At 38.3% G+C, this 11,390-nt stretch overlaps 1 pseudogene across 1 annotated transcript; it reads right to left on the reverse strand.

Annotated features, from left to right (window-relative positions):
- Window positions 1-2,871: 2,871 nt before the first annotated feature.
- LOC309609182 (small nuclear ribonucleoprotein G pseudogene) lies at window positions 2,872-10,630 on the reverse strand (annotated as a pseudogene). The gene has a single exon. The product of its transcript is annotated as a small nuclear ribonucleoprotein G pseudogene (transcript).
- Between the last annotated feature and the right edge of the window lie 760 nt (window positions 10,631-11,390).

Here is an 11,390-nt window from a genome sequence, read left to right on the forward strand (position 1 = left end):
TCTTAAATTTACCAAGGCTTGATTTGTGACCCAAGATATGATCTATCCTGGAGAATGTTCCATGAGCACTTTAGAAGAATGTGTATTCTGTTGTTTTTGGATGGAATGTTGTATAAATATCAATTAAGTCCATCTTGTTTAATGTATCATTTAAAACTTGTGCTTCCTTATTTATTTTCATTTTGGATGATCTGTCCATTGGTGAAAGTGGGGTGTTAAAGTCCCCTACTATGATTGTGTTACTGTTGATTACCCCTTTTATGGCTGTTAGTATTTGCCTTATGTATTGAGGTGCTCCTATGGTCGGTGCATAAATATTTACAATTGTTATATCTTCTTCTTGGATTGATCCCTTGATCATTGTGTAGTGTCCTGTAGTGTCCTTCTTTGTCCTAATAGTCTTTGTTTTAAAGTCTATTTTGTCTGATATGAGAATTGCTACTCCAGCTTTCTTTTGATTTCCATTTGCATGGAATATCTTTTACCGTCCCCTCACTTTCAGTCTGTATGTGTCCCTGGGTCTGAGGTGGGTCTCTTGTAGACAGCATATATACGGGTCTTGCTTTTGTATCCATTCAGCCAGTCTTTGTCTTTTGGTTGGAGCATTTAATCCATTTACATTTAAGGTAATTATCAATATGTATGTTCCTATTCCCATTTTCTTAATTGTTCTGGGTTTGTTATTGTAGGCTTTTTCCTTCTCTTGTGTTTCCTGCCTAGAGAAGTTCCTTTAGCATTTGTTGTGAAGCTGATTTGGAGGTGCTGAATTCTCTTAGCTTTTGCTTGTCTGTAAAGCTTTTAATTTCTCCATAGAATCTGAATGAGATCCTTGCTGGGTAGAGTAATCTTGGTTGTAGGTTTTTCTCCTTCAACACTTTAAATAGGTCCTGCCACTTCCTTCTGGCTTGCAGAGTTTCTGCTGAAAGATCAGCTGTTAACCTTATGGGGATTCCCTTGTGTGTTATTTGTTGTTTTTCCCTTGCTGCTTTTAATATTTTTTCTTTGTATTTAATTTTTGGTAGTTTGATTAATATGTGTCTTGGCATGTTTCTCCTTGGATTTATCCTATATGGGACTCTCTGTGCTTCCTGGACTTGATTAACTATTTCGTTTCCCATATTAGGGAAGTTTTCAACTATCATCTCTTCAAATATTTTCTCAGTCCCTTTCTTTTTCTCTTCTTCTTCTGGGACCCCTATAATTCGAATGTTGGTGCATTTAATGTTGTCCCAGAGGTCTCTGAGACTGTCCTCAATTCTTTTCATTCATTTTTATTTATTCTGCTCTGCAGTAGTTATTTCCCCTATTTTATCTTCCAGATCGCTTATCCGTTCTTCTGCCTCAGTTATTCTGCTATTGATCCCTTCTAAAGAATTTTTAATTTCATTTATTGTGTTGTTCATCACTGTTTGTTTGCTCTTTAGTTCTTCTAGGTCCTTGTTAAACTTTTCTTGTATTTTCTCCATTCTATTTCCAAGATTCTGGATCATCTTTACTGTCATTATTCTGAATTCTTTTTCAGGTAGACTGCCTATTTCTTCTTCATTTGTTAGGTCTGGTGGGTTTTTGCCTTGCTCCTTCATCTGCTGTGTATTTCTCTGTCTTCTCATTTTGCTTAACTTACTGTGTTTGGGGTCTCCTTTTCACAGGCTGCAGGTTCGTACTTCCCATTGTTTTTGGTGTCTGTCCCCAGTGGCTAAGGTTGGTTCAGTGGGTTGTGTAGGCTTCCTGGTGGAGGGAACTAGTGCCTGTGTTCTGGTGGATGAGGCTGGATCTTGTCTTTCTGGTGGGCAGGTCCAAGTCTGGTGGTGTGTTTTGGGGTGTCTGTGGCCTTATTATGGGTTTAGGCAGCCTCTCTGCTAATGGATGGGGCTGTGTTCGTGTCTTGCTGGTTGTTTGGCATAGGGTGTCCAGCACTGTAGCCTGCTGGTCGTTGAGTGAAGCTGGGTCTTGGTGTTGAGGTGGAGATCTCTGGGAGATTTTCGCTGTTTGGTATTATGTGGAGCTGGGAGGTCTCTTGTGGACCAGTGTCCTGAACTTGGCTCTCCCACCTCAGAGGCACAGCTTTGACACCTGGCTGGAGCACCAAGAGCCTGTCCTCCACATGCCTCAGAATAAAAGGGAGAAAAAAAAGAAAGAAAGAAAGAAGAAGATAAAATAAAATAAAGTAAAATAAAATAAAATAAAGTGATTAAAATAAAAAATAATGATTAAAAAAATTTTTAACAAGTAATAACAAATAAAAGAAAGAAAGAAGAGAGCAACCAAACCAAAAAACAAATCCACCAGTGATAACAAGTGCTAAAAACTGTACTTAAAAAAAACCAAAAACAACAAAAAAGCAAAAAAACAGACAGACAGAACCCTAGGACAAATGGTAAAAGCAAAGCTATACAGACAAAATCACACACAGAAGCATACACATACACACTCAGAAAAAGAGAAAAAGGGAAAAAAAAATATCATTGCTCCCTAAGTCCACCTCCTCAGTTTGGGATGATTCATTGTCTATTCAGGTATTCCACAGATGCAGGGTACATCAAGTTGATTGTGGAGATTTAATCCGTTGCTCCTGAGGCTGCTGGGAGAGATTTCCCTTTCTTTTCTTTGTTCGCACAGCTCCCGGGGTTCAGCTTTGGATTTGGCCCCGCCTCTGCATGTAGGTCACCTGAGGGCGTCTGTTCTCTCCCAGACAGGACGGGGTTAAAGGAGCAGCTGCTTCGGGGGCTCTGGCTCACTCAGGCTGGGGGAGAGAGGGGTACGGAGTGCAGGGCGAGCCTGCAGTGGTAGAGGCTGGCATGACGTTGCAACAGCTTGAGGCGCGCCGTGCGTTCTCCCGGGGAAGTTGTCCCTGGATCACGGGACCCTGGCAGTGGCGGGCTGCACAGGCTCCCAGGAGGGGCGGTGTGGAGAGTGACCTGTGCTGCACACAGGCTTCTTGGTGGCGGCAGCAGCAGCCTTAGCGTCTCATGCCCGTCTCTGGGGTCCGCATTGATAGCCGCGGCTCACGCCCGTCTCTGGAGTTCCTTTAAGCGGCGCTCTTAATCCCCTCTCCTCGCGCACCAGGAAACAAAGAGGCAAGAAAAAGTCTCTGGCCTCTTCGGCAGCTCCAGACATTTTCCCGGGCTCCCTCCCGGTTAGCTGTGGCACACTAGGTCCCTTCAGGCTGTGTTCACGCCGCCAACCCCAGTCCTCTCCCTGCGATCCGACCTAAGCTGGAGCCTCAGCTCCCAGCCCCCGCCCGCCCCAGCGGGTGAGCAGACAAGCCTCTCGGGCTGATGAGTGCTGGTCAGCACCGATCCTCTGTGTGGGAATCTCTCCGCTTTGCCCTCCGTACCCCTGTTGCTGCGCTCTCATCCTTGGCTCTGAAGCTTCCCCCCTCTGCCACCCGCAGTCTCTGCCCACGAAGGGGCTTCCTAGTGTGTGGAAACCTTTCCTCCTTCACACCTCCTTCCCACTGGTGCAGTTCCTGTCCCTATTCTTTGTCTGTGTTTTGTCTTTTTTCTTTTGCCCTACCCAGGTACGTGGGGAGTTTCTTGCCTTTTGGGAGGTCTGAGGTCTTCTGCCAGCGTTCAGTAGGTGTTCTGTAGGAGTTGTTCCACATGTAGATGTATTTCTGATGTATTTGTGGGGAGGAAGGTGATCTCCACGTGTTACTCTTCTACCATCTTGAAGCTCCCCCCTCACACTGTTTCATTTTGATGCTACAGCTTTTGAGTGTGTTCCATGTAACCTCAAATGGCTTTAAAATATGTTTTTATTATGATAAAATTAAAATGTTATGATATGAAACTGTTTCATGACACAACAAAGTAAGAGGGAAAGGAAAAAAGAAAGAGGGAAAGAAAAAAGAAAGAAAGAGGGAGAGGAAGGAAGGAAGGAAGAAAGAAATAAAGACAGAAAGAAGAAAGAAAGAAAGAGAGAGGGACTTCCATGGTGGTCCAATGTTTAAGAATCCGTCTTGCAATGCAGGGGATGTCAGTTCAAGCCCTGGTCGGGGAACTAAGATCCCACATGCCATGGGGCAACCAAGCCCACATGCCACAACTAGAGAGCCTGCATGCCTTAACTACAGAGCCTGCATGCTCTGGAGCCTGTGCGCCACTGCAAGAGAGAAACCCATGCAACACAACGAAGAGCCTGTGTGCCAGAATGAAAGATCCTGCGTGCCACAACTAAGACCTGATTCAGCCAAAAAAAAGAAAAAGTTAAAAAATAAAAAGGAAAGAAAAAAAAGAGTCGGGTTCCAATGTAGTCCCCTGATGGTACTAACCCAAAGATCTTGCACTCTATTGTGTTCATTCAGAAACTTTATTTTAAAGAAACCAGAAATTCAGTTTAATTTATATTATTATGTGTCAAGTTTCAGTTGGCGAAAACAACACTCTGTTAATAGAGAAAAAATAGATTGTTGTGCTTCCTAAGGGAATGTGTTAGATTTGGAGTGTAATGACTAAAAGTACATTATGTTGATAAGCTAAATGTAAATTAACTAATAAAAACATATTAGATACACTTCCCTGAAAATACACATGGGATTGAAAAGTCCTCAAAAATGTCTTTGTGGGTTTGGGTATTCAATAATTTAAAAACACAATTGAAACATTTATTTAGCCCTTCTTACAGATAAGCTTATCAACCTTGCATAGAAAGGTTTTCTCCTGTGTCTGGGTCTGAGAAGAGCAAAAGAAAAGATTCAGCTGGGAAGGGATAAATGCAGGCAGGAAAATCAGTGTAGCAAGAGAGAATGCAGGACAAAATACTGCTATAATTGCTTTAAATGCAGATCACGGGCTCTTTGCATTTTTGCCAATTCTGCTTAAGCACCAGAATATTAAAACTAGCTTTCAAGGAACTCCCTGTCTCAGCGCACAGGCAGACATGCAAACAAATGATTGGGATAGAATGTAATGGCAGAGCAGTGGAATGAGAGACAAACTATCTGGTAAGTGAGCCATGAAGGCTTCACACTGTAGGTCTCCAAGGGGGGGACTAAGACTTTGCTGGATGAAGAGGAAGAGAAAGGCATTGCAGGGAAGAGAATAGCTAGAGCCAAGGTGTCAAGATGTGAAAGCATCAGGCATGTTGAGGGAAAGAGTAAATGGCCTGGTGTGGCTCTAGGAACAATATATTTTGGGGAAGGGGAAGCTGGCATGAAGTGATGAGAAAGGTAGTTTGGAACCAAATGATCAAAGACTTTCGATGTCAGGGGATTTTGGATCTGATCTTAGCAAGTTATCAGCATTTTGGGTTTTTAAAAATTTCAGTAAAAAATTTAATATGACAAGTGTGTATCACCTGACTTTTACATCACAATAAAACAAGCCCTTTGGGGATGGGACGTGTGGAAGAAATTGATTTCTCTGCTGAACACAGCCATCATTTATACTCTTTCTAAGGATTCTAACATGATGATACTATTTCCTTGTATTATCCCCTTTCCAATATTGTTCTGTTGCCCTGGATATGATCTCCACACATTCATCTATCACAAGATTCATAAAGGAATCAAATTCCCACAATATTCCTTGGATACATCTGTTGCTGTTTAATTTCAGTGATAACTTCTTGTCCTTAAATTTTTTTCAACTTGGGTTGGTGAGCCTTGCTCATGGTGTCTACTCAGTGTGCTTAGAGCTGCCTTGAAATGGTACTCGTGGTCTCCCTCACACTCCTGTGGTATCATCAGAGGTTTTTAAAGAGGAAAAGGACAAGGATGTATTCAACAGTCTTCCTTCTAGGCTAATCTACCTGGAACACCAAGCCCAGGGCCTTGTTAGAGGACACTGCTGCCCTCTGGGTCATTGCCATCTCTCACTCATGCTCTCCAACCTCAGCTCAGCAATGTATCTATCACACACCACTTTTAGCTTCCCTTACCATTCTTCTCAAACTTTCACAGCTTCCTTAAAACCCTACCAAGTGCCAGTACCCTCTTCCTTTCTTTTTTCAAGCAACTGGTGACTGCCTTTGCTTCCCAGACTATATTTGATCTGTGGAACATCTGTGGTTTTTATCTGGTTATCTGTGGTTAACCAGAGTCAGTTAACATTCTTATCATGGTCATCCATGGCATTGATAGCCCTGGACATATGACGTCTACATCAATTCAGGCAAGACCTGCACCTGCATCATAAAGTAGACTAATCATCTTTAAATACATAGTTATTGAGTACCTATTATGTGAAGGATATTTTAGGCACTGGAGAGACAGTGAAGACTAAAACAAATGAGACATCTGCTCCCTGGAGTTTCATGGCTTATAACAGGGGTTGGCAAACTACAGCTTGTGGATCGAATCTGGCCCATCATCTTTTTTTAATATAAAGTTTTATTGAAACACAGACATATTCATTGTTTATGTATGGTCTATGGCTGCTTTCATGCTAAAAGGGCAGAGTTATGTGTTGCAACAGAGACTGATTGGCCTGGAAAGCCTACATGTTTACTCTCACTTTTTACAGGAAAAGTTTGCTGATCCCTGGTCCAGAACAGTGCTTCTTGAACTATCTGTAATCAAAAACCAGTTTCATTTTATTTATTTATTTTTTATGTTTATTTATTTATTTATTTTTGGCTGTGTTGGGTCTTCGTTGTGGTACGCGGGCTTCTCATTGCGGTGGCTTCTCTTGTTGTGGAGCATGGGCTCTAGGCGCGTGGGCTCAGTAGCTGTGGCTCGTGGGCTCTAGAGCACAGGCTCAGTAGTTGTGGTGCACAGGCTTAGTTGCTCTGTGGCATGTGGGATCTTATCGGACCAGGGCTCGAACCCGTGTCCCCTGCATCAGCAGGCGGATTCTTAACCACCACGCTACCAGGGAAGTCCCCACTTTCATTTTATATTGTATTTTATTTTATAGTGAGAGGATCACTTAACATAAGATCTATCCTCTTAACCAGTTTCTAAGTGTATAATATATTATTGTTGACTGCAGGTACAATGTTGAACAGCAGATCTCTAGAGCTTATTTATCTTTCTTGACTGAAACTTTATCCCCATTTCCTCCTCTCTCTAGCCCCTGGCAACCACCATTCCACTCTTTGATTCTATGAATTTGATTATTTTAGATACCTTATATTAGTGGAAGTATTCAATATTTATCTTTCTGTGATTGGCTTATTTTTCTTAGCATAATGTCCTCAAGGTTCATTCATGTTGTATATTGCAAGAGTTCCTTCTTTTTAAGGTCAAAGAGTATTCTATTTTATGTATATACCACATTTTCTTTATCCATTCATCTATTGGTGGACATTTAGGTTATTTCCACATCGTGGCTATTGTGAATATTGCTGTAATAAACATAAAAGCACTATTATCTTTTAGAGATCCTGATTTAAATTCTTTTGGATTAATACCCACAAATGGGACTGCTGGATTATATGGTAGTTCTATTTTTAATTTTTTGAGAAACCTCCGTACTGTTTTCCATAGCAGTGGCACCATTTTGCATTCCCACCAACAATGTACAAGGGTTCCAATTTCTCTACATCCTAGCCAACACTTCCTGTCTTTTTTTTTGATAATAAGCAAACTGACAGATGTGAGGTGATATCTCATGGTGGTTTTGATTTGAATTTCTCTGATAATTAGTGATGTTGAGCATTTTTTCATATACCATTGACCTTTTGTATGTCTTTTTTAGAGAAATGTTCAAGTCTAGTTCATTTTTAAATCAGAGTATTAGTTTTTTTTTTAACTATTGAATTGTAGGAATTCCTCATATATTTTAGACAATAACCCCTTTTCAGATATGTGATTTGCAAATATTTTCTCCCATTCCGTACGTTGCCTTTTAATTGCTCCCTTTACTGTGCAGAAACTTTTTAGTTTGATGTAGTACCACTTGCTTATTTTTGTTGCCTGTGCTTTTGCTGTTATATCTATGAAATCATCGCCAAGGCCACTGTCATGAAGTTTTTCTCCTACGTTTTCTTCTAGGAGTTTTACAGTTTTTGGTCTTAGGTTTAAGAATTTAATCCATTTTGAGTTGATTTTTCTGTATGATGTAAAGTAAGGGTCCAGTTTCATTCTTTTACATGTAGATATCCAGTTTTCCCCACACTTTTTGTTGAACAAACTATCCTTTTCCCATTGTGTATTCCTGGTACCTTTGTCAAATATTAGTTGACCATATACGCACAGATTTATCTCTCTGCTTTGTACTCTGTTTTGATTTTATGTTTTAATTAAAATGATATTGTACCGTACTGTTCTGATTACTCTAGCTTTGTAATATATTTTGAAATCAGGAACTGTGATACTGCAGCTTTGTTCTTCTTTCTCAAAATTGATTTGGCTATTCACAGTCTTTTGTGATTTCATATGAATTTTAGAATTGTTTTTTCTGTTTCTGTAAAAAATGCCATTGGGATATTGATAGAGAATACAATGAATCTGTAGATTACTTTGGATAGTATGGTCATTTTAACAATATCAATTCTTCCAATCAGTGAACACAAGATGTTTTTCCATTTGTTTGTGTCATATTCATTTCTTTTATCAGTGATTTATAGTTTTCAGTATACAAGTCTTTCACCCCTTTAGTTAAGGTTATTCATATGTATTTTATTCCTTTTGGTGCTATTATAAGTAGGATAATTTTCCTAATTTCCTTTTCAGATAGTTCATTGTTAGTCTGTATAAATGCTACTGATTTTTGTATGTTGATTTTGTAACCTGCAACTTTACTGAATTTATTAGTTCTAAGAGCTTTTTAAAAAATGGAATCTTTAGGGTTTTCTATATATAAGATCATGTTGTCTGCAAACAGGAACACTTTTACTTCTTCCTTTCTAATTTGGATGGCTTTTATTTCTGTTTCTTGCCTAATTTCTCTGACTAAGTCTTCTAGTACTATGTTAAGCAGAAGTGGTGAGAGTGGGCATCCTTGCCTTGTTCATGATCTTAAAAGAATAGGTTTTAGCTTTTCACCATTGAGTATGTTAGTTGTGGGCTTGTCATATATATCCTTTATTATGATGAGGTACATTTTTTTCTATACCTAGTTTATTAAGAGTTTTTATCATAAAAGGTGTTAGATTTTTTCAAATGCTTTTTCTGCATCCATTTAGATGATCATATGATTTTTATTCTTTATTCTATTAATGTTGTGTATCACATTAATTGATTTTTGTATGTTGAAACATCCTTGTATCCCAGGGATGAATCTCACTTTGTCATGCTTATGATCATTTTAATATGCTACTGAATTTGCTTTGTTAGCATTTTGCTCTGGATTTTTGCACCTCTTTTCATCAGGTTGGCATGTAGTTTTCTTTTCTTGTGGTGTTTTTGTCTGTCTTTTGTATCAAAGTAATGCTGACCTCTTAAAATGAGTTTTCAAGTGTTCCCTCCTTTTCAGTTTTTTGAAAGAGAAGGATTGGTGTTAATTTGTCTTTAAATGTTTGGTAGAATTCATCAGTGAAACCATCTGGTCCTGAACTTTTCTTTTTGGGGAGGTTTTTGATTATTGAGTCAATCTCTTTGTTGGTTAGAGGTTTATTCATACTTTCTATTTCTTCATGATTTTATTTATAGTATGTTTCTAGGAATTTATCTGTTTCTTCTAGGTTATCCAATTTGTTGGCATACTGTTGTGCATCATAGTCTCTTTTGATACTTTTCATTTCTGTGGCATCAGTTGCAATGTCTCTTCTTTCATTTCCGATTTTAATATTTGGGACTTCTCTGTTTTTTTCTCAGTCTAGGCAAAATTTGTAAACTTTATTTTTTTAAAAAAACAGCTCTTAGCTTCATTTTTTGCTACTGTTTTTCTGTTTTCTATTTCATTTATTTCTGCTCTTACCTTTGTTGTGTCCTTCCTTCTGCCAATTAGCTTGTTCCTCCTTTTCCTAGTTTCTTGATGTGCACAGGTAAGTTGTTTATTTGAAATCTTTTTTCTTTTTTAACACAGGCATTTATTTCTATGAACTTCCCTTTTAGTACTGCTTTTGCAGCATCCCATAAATTTGGTGTGTTGTGTTTTCATTTTTGTTGTCTCAAAATATTTTTTAATTTCCTTTTTGATTTTTTTCTTTGAACCAGTGGTTGTTCAAGAGTATGTTGTTTAATTTTCATGCTTGTCAATTTTCCAGTTTTCCTTTTTCTATTGATTTCCAGTTTCATTTCTTTGTGGTATGATTTCAATCTTCTTAAATTTGTTAAGGCTAGTTTTTTGTCTTAACATGTGAGCTATCCTGGAGAAAGATCTGTGTGTGCTTGAGGAGAATGTGTATTCTACTGTTGTGGGGTAGAATGTTCTACATATGTTAGCAAATGGTTGCTCTATTGTGTTATTCAGGCCCTCTATTTCTTTACTGATCTTCTGTTCAGATGTTACAGTCCATTATTGAAGGTGGGGAACTGAAGTCTCCTACTTTTGTTGTATTGGTGTTTATTTCTTCCTTCAGTTCTGTCAGTGTTTGCTATATATTATTTATGTGCTCTGACCTTGGATGCATATGTAACTGTTATATCTTCCTGGTAGATTGATCCTTTTATCAGTATATAATGTCCTTTTTCTCTTGCGACTTTTTTTCTTTCAAACCCTGCTCTCTTTTGGTTACCATTTCCATGGAATATTTTTTTCCATCCTTTCATTTTCAGCTTATATGTGTCCTTAAATCTAAAGTGAGTTTCTAAAATAAATAAATAAATAAATAAAGTGAATTTCTTGTAGACAGCATGTAGTTGGGTCTTGTTTTTAATTCACTCAGCCACTCTGTGTCTTTTGGTTAGAGAATCTAATCCATTTACATTTAAAGTAATTATTGATACAGAAGACTTTACTGTTACTATTTCGTTAGTTGTTTTCTGTTACAATCAGTTAAAAAATTTAAGAAGTCAGTTGTGGACAGATGCTTTTGTAGATTATAAGAAAAATGAATTACTAGAAAAACAAAATAAAAAGTCAAATATGAAAAATACAAACCATAATTACTATATCAAATTGTTATAAAAGTTTCTAAAAACTTAATCTTAGTTTCTGTTTTTATCTCCTGGAGGATAAGTAATAAATAATTTGCAGATCAGCACTGGCCAGTAAACCATACTTTGAGGAGTGCTAGTCTAGAAGGAAAGATGGAAATCAATCAAATAATAACACAAATAATTATCCTAGATCAAATTTTAGTAAGAGCTATGATTAAAAATCATCAAGTTATGTGTGCCCTTGGTGCAGGGGAGACCAAGACAGGAATTTCTGAAGAGAAGAGCTCTGAGCTGAGATTAATGTATGTGAATTAGTCATACAGAGAGTATTTATTTACCAGAATCTGATGACAGTAAGAGAACATCCGTGGAAATAGAACTACATGTGCAAAAACCCTATGGTGGGAAGGAAATTAATACATGCTTGGAACTGTGTCAGGCACTTCATGTGTATTTTTCACTT

Source organism: Balaenoptera borealis (genome assembly GCF_965194805.1).
Source record: "Balaenoptera borealis genome assembly, chromosome: 13".
In the NCBI taxonomy this organism is placed as follows: Eukaryota; Metazoa; Chordata; class Mammalia; order Artiodactyla; family Balaenopteridae; genus Balaenoptera; species Balaenoptera borealis.